The following is a 17,555-nucleotide window of genomic DNA, read 5'->3' as shown; positions in this document are numbered from 1 at the left end:
TTTATATCTAGAATCCACTTATGAGTGAGTACATACCATGTTTGTCCTTCTGGGTTTAGGTTACCTCACTCAGGATATTTTCTAGTTCCACCCATTTGCCTGCAAATTTCATGCTGTCATTGTTTTTTCTCTGCTGAGTAGTACTCCATTGTGTATATGTACCACATTTTCTTAATCCATTCTTCAGTTGATGGGCATCTAGGTTGTTTCCAGGTTCTGGCTATTACAAATAATGCTGTTATGAACATAGTTGAGCATGTATCTTTGTGGTATGATTGAACATTTCTTGGGTATATGCCCAAGTGGTATGGCTGGGTCTTGAGGTAGATCAATTCCCAATTTTCTGAGATACCAGCAAAACTTGGTTGTAAATGAGACTTCTCTCAAATCCTAACCTCATTTACCTCTTCAATATTCCTTTTGGGGACTGAAAAGGGTGTGGGTTCCTCTTATGTTCTGGAACTGCTTCTTTTAAAGATTTAATCATTTGTAAGTATGTGTGTGGGAGGGTCTCTGTAGGAGTTTCTCCACACAAGTTTTGGTGCCTGTGGAGGCCAGAGGCATTTGATCACCCTGGAGCTGGGGTTACAGTTGGTTGTAAGTTCCCAATGTGGGTGCTAGGAACTGAACATGGATCCTCTGGAAGAACAGTATAAACACTTAACCTCTGGCTCATCTCTCTATCTCCCAGAATCACTTCTAGTACCAGATCATTCAAAATCTCTTGGTCCATGTTCTACTAATATCCATCCACTTGCCATACTGTCTAATTTTCTTCTGTCTGTGGAGGTTGTGGATGACTTTGGATGTGTAAGAGCTAAATGGCTGCCTCCTCCTTCAGTGAGAACACACCCAAACTGGTGACCATGTAATGATAGAACAATCATTTAACCTAGCAACCAGAAACTGAGAATAGCCGCAAGTTTCACACTTACACTGCTCCAGTTCAAAGACCTTTTATGCTTCACACAGACTAATTTGAACAAAAAAATGGAATGAAAGTTTGGAAATAAGAGAACATTGAAATAACAAAGGGATGCCAACTGCAGAATGAGTACAGTTACGAATTTTGGAACCAAAACTCAAAAGTTAGGGGAAGGCATGGAGCCTGACTGGTACTAGTGTCTTGGGAACTTAGAGGAAGGTCCCAAGAGGGTGAAGACACAGTAGATATTGGGATCTACGAGGAAGAGGAGTTGATAGTGTGAGACCAAAATGAGCCATCTTAGAAATAAGACCAAAATGCTTTCACCCTAAAACTAAGGCCTAAGATTTCTCCTTTTAGAGACAGGCCATGAGTTACTGGAATAGTCCATGAATTGCTGAAACTAGTCCAGATTCCAGAAACCAGGAAGTGTAAAAGTGCAGAGTCACAAGGTAGTCACAAGGTGATGACTGCCAGACTATGGAATGTCCTCTCCCTTATTCCCTAGGTAACGGTTTGATCAAAGAATGTTCCAACCCTGGTTTCCAGGGTAACTGACCATAAAAATGTACCCACCTGAGGGCAGCCAATGAGAAATGGTGGCAGGCAACCACCCACTTAGAAATAAGATTAAGCCATAATTTCTAGAAAGAACCTAGAAGCGAGCCAATCAGAATTGTACCCATACTAGCACCCCTAAATGATGTAACCTTGTGGTTTTTGCCTTTAAAAACTAAGCTTGTGGAGAGGTGGGCACTTCCTCCAGCCTCCACTGTGTTGGATGTATTGGACGAAGTCCCTGCCTAGGCTTGTATTGCTCTTTTGGATATCCTGAATTAAACCTTGCTTTTGCATTCCAGCATGCTTGTCTTTGGTGGTGTCTCTGGGGGTCACAATCTGGGCACAACAATAGTATTATGAAAAAAAATAGGAAACAAAATAAGCTGCTATTAGAACCAACTGTTGCTGTAGCAAAGAGGCATTCTATTACTGGTGTGGCAGGAACAGGAAGAGACAACCAATGGGAAGAGCATAGTCCTGTCTTTCCTCTTTCCTTCTAATCCCTGCCCCCCTTTAGTGTTCTGTTAGCAGAGCTCATGGAGCAGGCAGGAGAAACATCAGCATTAACTGGAGGACCCTAGCCACAGCATCATAGAGAAGAATGTAAAGCAATGCTTCTCAACATGTTCATTGCGACCCCCTTTGAGGTCAAACAACCTTTTCACAGGGGTCATCTAAGACCACCGGAAAACACAGACATTTACATTACAGTTCATAACAGTAGCAAAATTACAGTTGTGAAGTAACAATGAAAATAATTGTTTGGTTGGCAGTCACCACAACATGAGGAACTGTATTAAAGGGTCACAGCATTAGGAAGGTTGAGGATCACTGCTGTAGAGTATGTGTTCCTGTTCTGGTGCTGTGACAAACACCAGAGAAGAGTATCAAGAGGTGGACAGGCTTGGCGCAGGCACCTTCACCTGCTGAGCCATCCCACAGGCCCAAGATGATTAACAGTATCTATCCATGTATCTGCTCAACTAGGCAACAAAGGACACTTTAAAAGTTCAGTAAATGTCAAGAAAACTTGACTCTTTTGTTGTTGTTGTTCAGATTTTTTTTTCTTTTCTTTTTGTTTTTCTTTTGCAATACAGCTCAGTTCTATATATCAGCCACGGATTCCCTTGTTCTCCCCCCTCCCGCCCCCTCACTTTCCCCCCAGCCCACCCCCTATTCCCACCTCCTCCAGGGCAAAGCCTCCCCCAAGGACTGAGATCAACCTGGTAGACTCAGTCCAGGTAGGTCCAGTCCCCTCCTCCCAGGCTGAGCCAAGCAATCCTGCATAGGCCCCAGGTTTCAAACAGCAGACTCATGCAATGAGCACAGGACTCGGTCCCACTGCCTGGATGCCTCCAAAACAGATCAAGCCAATCAACTGTCTCACCTATTCAGAGGGCCTAATCCAGTTGGAGACCCCTCAGCCATTGGTTCATGTGTTTCCATTCATTTGGCTATTTGTCCCTGTGCTTTATCCAACCTTGGTCTCAACAATTCTTGCTCATATAAACCCTCCTCTTTCTCACTAATTGGACTCCCAGAGCTCCACCTGGGGCCTAGCCATGGATCTCTGCATCCAGATCCCTCAGTCATTGGATGGGGTTTCTAGCATGACAATTAGGGTGTTTGGCCATCCCATCACCAGTGTAGGTCAGTTTGGGCTGTCTCTCGACCATTGCCAACAGTCTGTTGTGGGGGTATCTTTGTGGATTTCTGTGGGCCTCTCTAGCACTTTGCTTCTTCCTATGCTCATATGGTCTTCATTTACCATGGTCTCCTGTTCCTTGTTTTCCCTCTCTGTTGTTGATCAAGCTGGGATCTCCCACTCCCCCAAGCTCTCTTTCCCTTGACCCTCGCCCTTCATTACCTCCACTCATGTCCAGGCTGTTCATGTAGATCTCTTCCATTTCTCCATCATTGGGCGATCCCCGTGTCTTTCTTTGGATCCTGTTTTCCAGGTAGCCTCCCTGGTGATGTGAGTAGCAGTCCAGTCATCCTTGTTCCACATCTAGTATCCTCCTATGAGTGAATACATACCATGTTTGTCTTTCTGAGTCTGGGTTACCTCACTCAGGATAAATCCAGCTACACTGAACCTGCTAGAAGAGAAAGTAGGAAGTAGTCTTGAATGCATTGGCATAGGAGATCACTTCCTAAATATAACACCAGTAGCACAGACACTGAGAGAAAAAATCAATCAATGGGACCTCTTGAAACTGAGAAGCTTTTGTAGAGCAAAGGATACAGTCAACAAGGCAAAGCGACAGCCTACAGAATGGGAAAAGGTCTTCACCAACCCCACATCTGACAGAGGACTGATATCCAGAATATATAAGGAACTCAAGAAATTAGACATCAAAATGCCCAACAGTCCAATTAAGAAATGGGCTATAGAACTAAACAGAGAATTCTCAACAGAGGAAACTCAAATGGCTGAAAGACATTTAAGGAATTGCTCAACATCCCTAATCATCAGGGAAATGCAAATCAAAACGACTCTGAGATACCACCTTATGCCTGTCAGAATGGCTAAGATAAAAAAACACTGAAGACACCTTATGCTGGAGAGGATATGGAGCTAGGGGAACTCTCCTCCACTGCTGGTGGGAATGCGAGCTTGTACAACCACTTTGGAAATCAATATGGCACTTTCTTAGAAAATTGGGAATCCATCTCCCCCAAGATCCAGCTATACCACTCTTGGGCATATACCCAAGGAATGCTCAATCATACCACAAGAGCACTTGTTCAGCTATGTTCATATCAGCATTGTTTGTAATAGCCAGAACATGGAAACAACCTAGATGCCCTTCAACTGAAGAATGGATAAACAAAATGTGGTACATATACACAATGGAATACTACTCAGCAGAGAAAAGCAATGACATCATGAGGTTTGCAGGCAAATGGATGGATCTAGAAAACTTGACTTTTAAGGCTTCTTTGCCAGGACCTGGTATGAAAAAAAAAAAAAAACTGAAAAACAAATTTATTTCTTTGCTTGGAAAAATCAAAAATAACTCAGTCTTATTCATTTTATACAGTGTCTTCATTATTTTTACACAGTAAAGTGTCTTTACTGTCCATATGTAGTCTCTTTTGTTTTCTTTGAAATAGGAGTAGTAGGTCAAGTGACTTTGACCTTGTATCCAACCTGTGATCTGCTCATATTATCATTATCATACCAGCACCCACAACCATAATAATTACTCGTAACTGTTTAGTGAATATATAATCAATCAGGGGAACCAGGCAGCAGTGGTGAATGCCTTTAATCTCAGCACTCGGGAGGCAGAGCCAGGTGGATCTCTGTGAGTTCAAGGCCAGCCTGGTCTACAGAGCAAGGACAGGCACCAAACCTACACAGAGAAACCCTGTCTTGAGAAAAAAAAAATCAATCAAAGACTGAAACAATTCCTCTCTTCAGTAGTGTTAATGTCTACTGAGAAGATGGAAAGATAAATAGCAAATGGTGATAATGTTTTAAGTATTCAGAGGAAGGTATTAAGCTAGCAAAGAGGAGCCAAACTAATATGGAACTTGAGTTGAGTCTTGAGGGAAGAATGAGAATAAAATACATAAGAAGAGCAAGCAGAGGAAGGAAACAGAAAGCCATTGCAAGCAGCAGAAACAGTTTTGTGCAAAGGTTAGGACATGAGACAAAGTCGTTTCCCATCCGCACCAGGGAGGCAGAAAGCCAAGGCAAAACACAAGGTTGTTCTGGATTCATTCACAGCAGTCAGAAACTCCTGGGTAGCAGCAATTTGATAGCACTCTGATGTCACATAACTAGAAATCCAGAAGAAGACAGTTGTAGCATTGGTTAGTAGGGCAGGTTTGCCGTTCCAGACCTCCTCCCTGATTCCTGGACTCTAATTCTCTGGCCTCTCTTTTTACAGCTCCAGCTGCCATGTCTCCAATTCGAAAGAAACCAAAGGGAGCAGACTTTTCCCTTGTATGTGGGATGCTTGGTTTTAATTGTTCACTTGACACAACCTGCGTCACCTGGAAAGTGAAACGAGGAGCTGTCTTGATCAGGTTGGCCTGTGGGTGTGTCTGTGAGGGAGCGTTGATGGCCTAAATGAACTAGGGAAGACTCAGGACCTGAAGGTAGAGAGCAGCATTCCTCTTTTGGGGACCTGGATTGGATAAGGGTAATGAAGCTACCTGAACACTGAGCCTGTGTGCATTCACAGCTTTCTGCTCCCAACTGTGGATGTGATGTGATGAGCTGCTTCAAGTTCCTGCTACCTTGCCATTCCTGGTTTTATGTTTGTTTGAGATTGTGTGTGTGTGTGTGTGTGTGTGTGTGTGTGTGTGTGTACACTATATATTATTGAAAATAAATCTTTCCATATAATATATTATGATCATGTTTTCCTCTCCCACAAATTTTCCCAGATCTTCCCCACCTCCCCACATACCCAACTCCACACCCCTTTTTCTCTTTCTCTTTCTCTTTCGAAAACAAACAGGAAAAAAGAAGAAAATTAAGTACAAGAAACTCTCTCTCTCTCTCTCTCTCTCTCTCTCTCTCTCTCTCTCTCTCTCTCATACACACATACACACACACACACACACACACACACACACACACACACACACACAGAGACTATCCTGTTTTGATGGACTACAACCTGGAATTGTGAACTAAAATAAATGTGTTTACCCCAAGTTTCTTTTTGTTTGGGTAATTTATCACAGCAAGAGAAATGCAAATGAAACTGAGACAATCATTTCTCCACAAACATCTGTAGTAGATGGTGTTTGCCCAAAAACACAGCCTTCAAAGGAGTAGTTAATATGGGAATGTGAGAGAGAGAATTGATAAGTTTTTTGCTCCCTGATAAGCCTCTCCACCGACACAGCTATCCAAATCAGACCAAATTAGACAAAGGCCCCAGTTTAATGGGTAAAACATTCCCGCGTAATTCTCCGCTGCCCACCCCCCCCCCATAGAAAATGGGAATGAGAGACTGGAAAATCACGTGTCTGTTTTCTAGGATGCCTGCTTATATATCCTGTGGGAGTGTTCTTGAGCCTCTCTGGGGGGAGGAGCTGTGTTTGGCAGGCTTTGAAGGAGTGGGTTTAGGGAAAGAGTTAGGGGAGGGGAGTTGAGATGGATCTTCCACCAGACTCCTTCCAAACAAGAATAAGGTAAGTGAAATGGAAGGGAAGGAAAGTCAATACAATACTATGCTGTCTGCCAGCATGAGCATCTGTAACTATTTCACTTGGGTTGCTAAAATACCAGGTAGTTAGACCTTTGGATCTGTCAGTCAAGGCAAAGGAGGTAATTTGTCTTCTGGCTCCTGTTCCTGCACTAGTCAGGGGTCATCGTTGGGAGCTCATTCTGTGCCACGTTAGGTGCAACTCCAGAACCATTGAGCAGGCTACTTAAGGTACTCCACGGGGCACAGGGGGAGAGAAATTTAGGCAGGCAAAGTGCAGAGAACTGCACTTGGATATATACTAGTAGACATCTGCTTGAAATAGCAATGACTAAAATGCTGATGTAGGATGAGAGACTTGTGTCTAACACATCTCCCAGCAGACCTTTCCTCAGGCTCCACTGTTACAGATTACATCTTGACCCAACACATAACTAGGAAGACTGAAGTGAAAGAGAGTAGAAATGTGGACTTGGGGGGATGAGTATCTCACAAGGCCTCACCCCTAGAAGAAGAGCTGCAAGCTGTCATTCACCTCTGAGAGAAAAAGAATCAGTTTTTTTTCCTAGAGAAGAGTCCCATAATAGATTATCCAATTTCAAGTGGTCAGCCCTAAAAAAATCTACATATGAGCAATGCTAAATAGACTCAGTAGATTGTGCATGTGTTTGTATTCATACATATTGTGCTGGCTAGTTTTTATGTCAACTTGACACAAACTAGAGTCATCGGAGAGGAGGCTGTCTCAATCAAGAAATTGCCTCCACAAGATCTGCCTGTAGGCAAGTCTGTAGGGCATTTTCTTAATTATTGATGGGGAAAAGTCCAGCCCATTGTGAGTGCTGCCACCCCCATGCTGGTGGTCCTGGGTGCTGTCAGAAAGCAGACTAAGAAACCCATTAAACAGCACTCCTCAATCAGCTCCTGCCCCCATGTTCCCTCCCTGCTAGGGTTCTTGCCCTGATTTCCTTAGTGATGAACAGTGATGTGGAAACATAAGCCAAATAAACCATTCCCTCTCCAAATTGTTTTTGGTATGTTTGATCACAGTAATAGTAACTCTAACTAAGACACATAAGCAAAAATATGCTTCAAGAATTCCACTAGAGAAAGACACAGTCAACAACATTGACTAAGCCAGTTAAGAGTATGAGTCCTTTGATTTTGGTCAGCAACCTTCAGTAGGCTCAGACCTCAAAGTCTCTTGGTGCTGAAGCTCAGGGGTACAATATTTCTAAAGGTACACACCACAAAAACCACACAGTTACATCAATGTTAAACGAAGATTGGAGTAACCTTACATCATTTGTTTTGACAGAACATAAGAGTTATTTTAGAAATGATATGACAGTTAATTTTGACTTATACCTTCAATTGTTTTAATTTAAGTTTGTGTAAACATTAATTATTTTGTTTAAAACATCTTGACCATGGTCAGGGTCATGGAAATCCCAAATGTGTTGCTGTTGGAAGGGTAGAGGGCTGAGAAGTGTCTATGCAGACACAAAATAGAGTCAGGACAAAATGGAGTTACTTTAGTCACTTCAGTGTAGCAATGATGATTAAAGAAGAGACCATAGAGTTAAGATGGATGGAGAGGGGCACAGTAGGAATGAAAAAAGGGAGGGAGAGATAGAAATGATATAAATACAATATTAATATATGAAATTCTCAAAAAGAATACAAATTTAAATTTGAGAGAGAGAGAGAGAGAGAGAGAGAGAGAGAGAGAGAGAGAGAGAGAGAGAGCTGCAGACGTGACTTCCAAAGTGCTAGACCAATAGCTAATGAAAACAATAAATGTGGAGGGAAGGAACTGTAGCAGCTTTTGGCCATGTTAGACATACAGAGCTAACTGGGGACTGCTGTGGGATGTTCTGTATGGCAAATGTGTTGCTAATTAGTCAATAAATAAAACACTGATTGGCCATTGGCTAGGCAGGAAGTATGGGCGGGACAAGGAGGAGAATAAAGCTGGGAAGTGGAAGGCTGAGTCAGAGAGACACTGCCAGCTGCCATGATGAGAAACAGCATGTGAAGATGCCGATAAGCCACGAGCCAAGTGGCAAGGTATAGACTTATAGAAATGGATTAATTTAAGCTGTAAGAACAGTTAGTAAGAAGCCTGCCATGGCCATACAGTTTGTAACCAATATAAGTCTCTGTGTTTACTTGGTCCGGTCTGAGGCTGTGGGACTGGCAGGTGATAGAGATTTGTCCTGACTGTGGGCCAGGCAGGAAAATTCTAGCTACAGGGGACAACAAAATGGCTCATCAGATAGTGGTGCTTGCTTTGAGGCCTAAACACCTAAGTTCTATCCAACAAATTGTCCTCAGACCTCCACATATATGGTGCAACACATACATGCACACACACACACACGCACACACACACACACAGAGTAATTTAATAACTAATAACTAATAATAAATAAATGTAATAAGAAAGGAAATATAAGGGTAAATTACAAAAGCTCAAAAGTGTTGAAAGAATTTGTCTCTGCAGAGCATGACATGGGAAAGGATGAGATTGCCAGTATTTTTTGCCAGTCTTTGACTCCTTAAACAAAGTTTATATTTAACACTGACTTAAAATGAACTTATATGTGGAAACGAACAGATAATATGCTAACTTACATAATTCTCTCCATGGTATGCTTTCAGATGCTCTGGAAGCTCTTGAGATATTTGTTCCCAGAGGAAGGGAACACTACTATGGCATGGTGCCTCTCTTGCAAAAGACCGTCAATGGTTGCTTAAAGAGAGAGAAGGGTAAAGAAGAAAGAGGCTGAGGAAACAATGTTTGAGGTAGAAATTTCTGATGACCACTATCAACACCATGACCACGTCTGTGGTCCTGAGGACCACTTCCACCATGGCCACCTCACCCTAGCACAGTGGAGTACAGAAAATCTACCCTGAGCTTTCGTGCTTGGTCCCTTAATGTGGAATGTTGAGGAGGAGGATAGTTACAATAAGGACAAGAAGGGAAGACTTGGCTGACTTAATCTTATCTTTCTGTTCTTGATTGCAGGAGGATAAAGTTTAATTATGGCATCATCTATAATTTGAAATGCCAAGGTTGTGCTAGGCATATAAAGAGTTCCTCTGAGGAAGACTTCCTGTTCCAAGCAAGAGAAAAGTGGCCGTCATCCTACCTAGACCTTCATTATTTAATCCTCAAGTGTTGCTCCAGAAGCTTCAGAAAACATTAGATGAAAAGTATACAAATGAAAATATACCAATTCTCTCCAGCAAAAGAAAGCAGTCAATAAACTTCAGAATTAAATGTGCTAGAATACAATTTTTTAAATACAAAATGTTATATTCCTCTTTCTGTCCCTAGTTCTTAGTATAGTGTCCTGAATGTAGGTACTACACTCATAATTATTGCAGAAAAGAATTAAACTGCAATGAACAGTACAATTTATTTGACATATTTCCAAGATATTCTAAGCCACATTTATCCATTCCTTTTATTCATTACACTTGTGGGTATACTGACAAATAGTTAAATCCTGTATCACAAAACAACATAATAAAAGAGAAGAAAAAGTCTGGGGGGTGAGTGATGAGAGAGAAAAGAACACAGAAAAGGAAAATGAGGTAATGCAATAGAATGGGAAGTTTAAATAGCTAGCTTCACTAGGGAAGAATATGGGGAGATAATAGACAAAGAGTGATTAAAATTGTTTCTTAGCATCCTTCTACCTGTGAGTTGAAACATGCCGTTTCATTCTTTATACACCTCCTCAATAGATTCAATTTCCCTTCTCTTTGTGTTCATTTTTAAAAAATATTCCTCACTATGATATTTTACCTAAAAACAATTTAAATATGAATTCTTTTTTTTAAATCCAAATATCTCCACCTCCTGTTCTTATTTAGTTATTTATTTATTCATTTGTTTGTTTGTTTATATTCTTCAAGGTTTTGATAACACAGAGATTGGTTTAAATGCTATAGAATATAGGCTTTACAGATTTCTCAAGCCTTGTTGACTAAATCAGAATGCTGTCTTCAACACAAGCTAAATTCAGTTCAGCAGCAGGATGCCACAAACAAAACAATATTAGGATTCAGAAGATTAACACACAGTATATCTGAGGTACTAATACTGTAGAATACTGACATTATGGTTTAGTCATGTTATATAGAAATCTGCTCTCTATAGAGTGAAGAATGTGTGAGCTAGCTACATTATAGATGGTATCCACCTAAGATCACATTTAGCTGTAACTGGCATCATTTGGAACAGTGAATTATATAAATTCAATTTCTTTTATTCTTGGACTAGTTAGCCAATTTATAGCCTGGTATATGAGGGTACCACACCTTTCTAGGCTCCAGGTATAATTCCAGTTTCCACTGATAACAGAACCTTGACCTCCATGTCTCCCTGGGTTTCATATACCAAAAATCATGTAGCGAGTCTCCCACACGTTGCTCTTTATTTAAATCTTCCTCCTGGCTCATTCTGTCCCTGCTCACACACAGGTTACTATCACATCTGTTCACCTTTCTTTTTGTGTTTTGAGGCTAATCAAGCTCATCATAGAACTTGCTTGAAACCAAAATTTTCATCAGCCTACTTTAGAAAGTTCAATGGGTGAGGGAACAATTCACAAGTAACTGGAAAGTAGAAAAGACCATCATCAGAGTAGCTGGAGTTCTTTGAGTCTCAGGACTGCTCTTGATAATACCATAGTCCCTCTTGTGCCTTCCTCCACCCCACGCTTGTTACTCTTCCAGTTTTAATGAGGTACAATGGGCAAATAAAATGTTATGCATTTCCGGTGTATAGCATGAGGGTTTGATCCATTATTTTATGTCACCATGACCAAAATACCAGAAAGAACAACTTAAAGTGAGGAAATATTTATTTTGGCTCATGGATCCAGAGACTTCAGTCCATGGTTGCTTGGCCCTATGTAGATAGACAGGGTATCATGGTGGCAGGTTCTATGGCTCAGGTCAGAGTGGAAGCAGAGAGAAAGGGGACCCAGGAAGGGACCAGACTGAGTTATAGCTTCAAGGACACACCACTAGTGGCCTCCTTCCCCTAAGTCCTCTCTCCCATCAGTTCTCAAAAATGCCATCATATTATATCTCAAAAGACTATTCCATGGAGGAGGTCATAGCCCTTGTGATCTAATTGTCTCTAGCCACACCATCACAGTGATACTCACTGTCTATTCATTAAGCCCTTTAGGTGTGTTTTTAATCCAGTCAGGTTAACATTCAGAATTATCCATCACAAATACTAGTCCCTTATCTGATGTGCCACTTCCAATTATTTTCACCTACTCTACTGATTATTCTTTTGCATATCTCTCTCTCTCTCTCTCTCTCTCTCTCTCTCTCTCTCTCTCTCTCTCTCTCCCCTCGTGTGTGTGTGTGTGTGTGTGTGTGTGTGTGTGTGTGTGTGTGTGTGTGTTGGTGCAGAAACTTTTAGTTCTCAGGACTGTGCTGGATAGTTTTAAGTCAACATGACACAAGCTAAAGTCATCTGAGACAGGGGAACCTCAATGAAGAAAATGCCTCCATAAGATCAGGTTGTAGGCAAGCCTGTAGTTTTAATTTTTTTAATTAGTGATTAATGGAGGAAAACCCAGCCCATTTTGGGTGGTCCCAAGCCTGGCCTTGGGTTCTATGAGAAAGCAGGCTGAGCAAGCCATGAAGAGCAAGCCAGTAAGCAGCACTCTGCCATGGCCTCTGTATCAGATCCTGCCTCCAGGTTCCTGCCCTGTTTGAATTCCTGTCCCGACCTCCTTCCACAATGGACTTTGATGCAGAAGTGCTAGCCAAATAAACTCTTTCCTCCCCAGTTGCCTTTGGGTCACAGTGTTTCATCAGAGCAATAGTAACCCTAACTAGGGCAAGGGCCCTGCTGGCTTATTTTTGCTATTGTTGCCTGAGCTTCTGTTGTAGTAGACAAAATCCAAAAGTAAAACTACCATTGCCAAAATCAAAGTTCAGAAGCTTCCTTCTGGTTTTCTTCTAGGAGTTTTATGGTATCGGGACTTTCGCTTTAAGCCTTTAAACTGGTTTATTTTTTATGATGTATAGCACAGGGATCTAATTTCATTATTTTGCGGATATTTCATTATTTTACCCAGCACCATTTTCTGGAGAGATGATCTGTTCTCTACTGTGTATTCCTGGAGCTTATGTCACATATTAGCTGATCGTAAAATGGTAGGTTTATTTATGTCATCTCAATTCTGCTCCATTGGTCACCTGTACTCACACCATGATGTTTTAATCATTGTAGCTTTGTAATGTGGTTTTAGGTTAATGAGCCTTGAGTTGTGTTATCTTTCTCAAGATTTCTACGCCTATTGGGAATTTTTAATGAATATTGGGATTTTTTTCTACACTGTGGAAAATGCCACTGGAGTTTCCTTAGAAATTACGTGGAATTTACAGTTTACTTTGGGTACACTGGATATTTTAACAATATTAATCTGTCTAATTCCTGAATGTAAAATACCTTCTCATTGATTTGTGTATTATTCACTTTCTTTCATCAATGTTATACTTTTCAATAAATAAATTTGATTCAAAATGAATTTGATTCAGTTTTTCACAAAACATTTTATTTTTGTTCATACCACTATTAATGGAGTTATTTTCTTTATTCCATTATCAAGTAGTTATTGTTAGTTCATAGACATGTGCCTGATTGTATATGTTGAGTATTTCAGTCTACACATTTACTGAATTTATTAATTCTTACAGTGTTTGGGGTAGGGTTTCAAGGTTATTTATATCCCATATCACATTGTTCTAAAGAGAGACAATTTTACTTAGTACTTTTTGTCCATTTATTTTGTTTTCAGTGTTGGGGATCAAACCCAGGGCCAGGCATTTGCTAGTCAAGTTCTCCTCCACCACGCTAAGTCCCCATCCCACTTTTCCTATTTGATCTTATTTTTAGTTGTTCTTTTCCCAGTTGCTCTGGCTGGGATTATCAGAACCATATTGACTAGAATCAATGGTTCCTGACTGTAGACGGAAAGCTTTCTGCTTTTCACAAGAGTGTGGTACTAGCTGTGGGCTTGCCATATACAGCCTTTCAGACTTCAGTGTGTGGAGGTGCACTCTCCATCAGAGTTTTGTTATGAAAGGATGTTGAATTTCTTTGATTACTTTTCTTGATTTTCTGATCATATGGCTTTTCCATTGTGTTAAAGAGCTGCATCATGTTTATTGACTGGCACATGTGAAACTATTCTTTCATCTCTGAGGTAGATGGTGTCTGCTTATGATCCACCATCAGCCTGTCATGCTGCTGGTGGATGCAGCATGTTGCAACTGAGAACATTCTGCATGCGTTCCATATTTACTAAGAATACTGGTCTGTAAGTTTGGTTTTAATGTCTTCCTTTGCCTTTTAGTGAAAGCATTGTAAAATAGTTTCTTTTGTTCAAGTTTTTGGAAGGGTTTGAGATGGATAAGAATTCATTGTTTTTAAATGTTTGGCAGAACTCACCAGTGAAGCATTGTGATCCTAGACTTTCTTTTCAGATATATTATTATTATTATTAATTATTATTAATTATTGTTGCTTATTCCATCTAGTTACTTACTAATGTTTGGGTCTGTATTCTGATTTTTCTGTTTAAGATTTCTGCTTGGTGAGTTGTCCATTTCTAGGAATGTATCCATTTCTTATAGATGATACTTCCTGGTGTGTATTTGTTAACAATAGTACCTTTTTTATATCTGTTATCAATTGCAATACCTTCTCTTTAGTTTATAATTTTATTTTAAACATCCATATTTTTCATCCATCTAAGTGTTTCAGTTTCCTTCCTTTAAAAATGTCAAATCTGTTTTGGTCATTTTTCTAGTTCCTGTTTTCTATTTCATTGGCTCCTCTTTACCCATTGTTATTTTCTCTGTTCTCCACCTCCAGTTGTACTTTGTTTGCCTTTCCCTAGTTTCTGGGTGGTACAGCCAGGGTGTTTATCTGAAGCCAGTCTTGTCTCTTAATGTACCCAATTGTCCCTTCTAGGGTACTCTGTGCTGTGTCCTGTGTTGCTATGTTGCATTTTCATTTTCATTTGTCTAATGATATTTTTTATTTGCCCTTTGAGTTTTAATTTGACTCACTGGTGGTTTGGGAGTATGTGCTGTTTAATATCCACATACTCCCAAGTTTATTTCTGTATTGCATTGGAGTTTGTTTCTAACTTAATTATTTAATTAGCTAGAGCTGGGTGCATAAGTATTTTCAACTAGTCTACCATCTTAATGAACTGACCCCCTTTGCATTGTGTAATGCCAGCTTTGTCTATTTTGCCATCTTTAACTTTAATTTAGCTGATATATGTGCAACAATTGCTCTTCTCCTTTGATTATCATTTTAATTACATCTGGGGTGTTTTGCCTTTATGATATAGTTTTAAATGATCTACATATCACCATTGATTTAGGTCTTAGAGAATTATGTCTCTGAGTACAGCTAGCTCCTCAGATCTATATTTGACATTTGCAGATTCAACCAATAACGGATAGAACATGTTAACAAAAAACTATGATAACACCAAGGAAAACTCTTTTTGTCATTATTATCTAAATAACAGTGTACAACAACTACTTATATAATATTTACATTATACTAGACAGTATATGAAATCTAGAGATGATTTAAATTATATAGAAAGATATGCATAGGTTAGATGGAAAGTATATGTCATTTTTGTATGATGGACTCATAAACATTCTTGGATTTTGTTTTTCAGGGGTGCTAGAAAATCCCCCATAAACACCAAGAGACAGCTATATATATTTACCTTCATCAGTGAATTTTATAATTTATGTTTAAACAATTAGTGTCCATTTGTTTCATTTTGAATAACTCCTTCTAGCAATCTTACAGTGGAGGTATAGCCTGAACTCCCTCAAAATTTTATTGTCTGAGAACGTTTTTATTTCCTTCTCATTTGGAAAGATACTGGGTTAAGTATAGTGCTCTCATTTAGTAACTTTTTCCTTGACTATTTTGGTCATATCATCCTTATCTGTCTTAGCTAGGGTTCCACTTGCTGTGGTGAAACACCATGACCAAAAGAAAGTTGAGGAGCAAAGAGTTTATTTGGCTTACAGTTCCACATCACTGTTCATCATCAAAGGAAGACAAGATAGAAAATCAAGCAGGGCAGGAACCTGGAGGCAGGAGCTGATGCAGAGGCCATGGAGGAGTGCTGCTTGTTGGCTTGCTCCTCACGGCTTGTGCACCCTGCTTTCTTTCTTTCTTTTTTTTTACATACATCGGAAGCAGCTTTTATTGACAGGTTGTTTCCAGAAACCAAAAAAGCTATGAGCTGTCAGTTAATGCCCTATGCCTCCAAGATGCCTCCAGGGTTCCATTTGGAGAAGGCCCAAGTCTTTCACCTCCCTGTACAGCTTAACTTAGAAACTTTGTGACCTTACCCTATTGTTGGGTTTTGGGTTTTTTTTTCCCCCACTCCAGCTACTTTGTAATAACCAGAGGTGACCCATCAAAGAATCATGAGTAAGAAGAACGTTTCACAAGAAAACAGGAATACAGCCTATCAAAAATCCATCTGTCCTGCCTCAGTGGCTTGATCTTTCATTGGTTGCATTTTTCTTTGTGCTGAATTACACCCTTCTGAATCAGATCAGAGACTTCCACTGCCAGCCAAGGACCTAGCCCTAGTGCCATGAGATGAGATAGTCCAAACTTGGGCACATTCCTGGCCCACAAAGGTTTGAAATGATCAGTCAGACATATTTTGCCACCCCTGTACATCTTTGCTGTCTTTCCATCCAGCTCAGGGACTGCAATTTCTGGAGCAGTAGTGGGATATGTGATAGGAATTTCAAACTCGATGTCAAACTCATATTTGAGTAAGTCATGGATGTATCAGCATTTTCCAAACCACTGTGTCCCTTCCTTGTTGGACTCCAGTCGGAACCAATCATTGTCTGAATTCTTGTTGTTCTCCACATACCGGATAAGGGACTGATATTCCTCTTTTAGTCGCTGCACCCACAATTCTCGATCTCGGGGTCCGGCGTTAGTCTTCAGCACCGGGATCTCAGACACGACCCGCCGGGTGGCCTCATCCGTCATCTTGGACCACGCACCCTGCTTTCTTATAGAACCCAGGACCACCAGCCTGGGGGTGGCATGACCCACAATGGACTAGGCTCTTCCACGTTAATCACTAGTTAAGAAAATGTTAGGCTGGGCAGTGATGGTGCGCACCTCTAATCCGAGCACTCTGGAGGCAGAGGCAGGTGAATCCCTGAGTTAGAGGCCAGCTTGGTCTACAGAGTGAGTTCCAGGACATCTAGGGCTACACAGAGAAAGCCTGTCTCAAAAAGAAAAAAATGGAGGGGGGCATTTCCTTAAATGAGGTTCTCTCCTCTCAGATGACTATAGATTGTGTCAAGTTGATGTAGAACTAGACAGCATATCGTCTCTCCTGGAATCTAATTGAGCTAGGAGATGCCCATACGAGAAACAAAGCTTTCTTCTTGGGTGTAATTGTGAAGGCATTTCTAGAAGAGTTGAGCATTTGGATTAGATTCTGAGTAAAGAAAGTCATCTTCAGCAATGTTGGCAGGCATCCTTGTATACACAAGGGCCCAGGAAATTGAAACAAAGGTGGAGGAGAGAATGTTCTCTCCCCTTAGCTGCATTATCCATCCTTCTCCTGTGCTTGATGCTGGGTCCCCCAGTTTCCAGGCCCGAGTGATGATGCTGGCACTCCTGATTGCTGATAGTATATTCTGAGACTTCTAAATCTTATAAAAATATCCTCTACCTAATACATTGTCTCTGTTTCTTGGGAGAACCCTGAACAATACAGTTCACCTCTGGTGTTATTTATTGCTTGTCAGTCAGTTTATGCCCTGTGATT

At 40.7% G+C, this 17,555-nt stretch overlaps 1 pseudogene; it reads right to left on the bottom strand.

The window, feature by feature from the left end:
• Positions 1 to 16,133: 16,133 nt before the first annotated feature.
• On the bottom strand, positions 16,134 to 16,765 carry LOC131922714 (ubiquitin-fold modifier-conjugating enzyme 1-like; annotated as a pseudogene).
• Positions 16,766 to 17,555: the final 790 nt, after the last annotated feature.

The sequence above is a fragment of the Peromyscus eremicus genome, chromosome 12 (assembly GCF_949786415.1).
Source record: "Peromyscus eremicus chromosome 12, PerEre_H2_v1, whole genome shotgun sequence".
Taxonomy (NCBI): domain Eukaryota; kingdom Metazoa; phylum Chordata; class Mammalia; order Rodentia; family Cricetidae; genus Peromyscus; species Peromyscus eremicus.
This window is presented reverse-complemented; position numbering and strand designations above follow the sequence as displayed.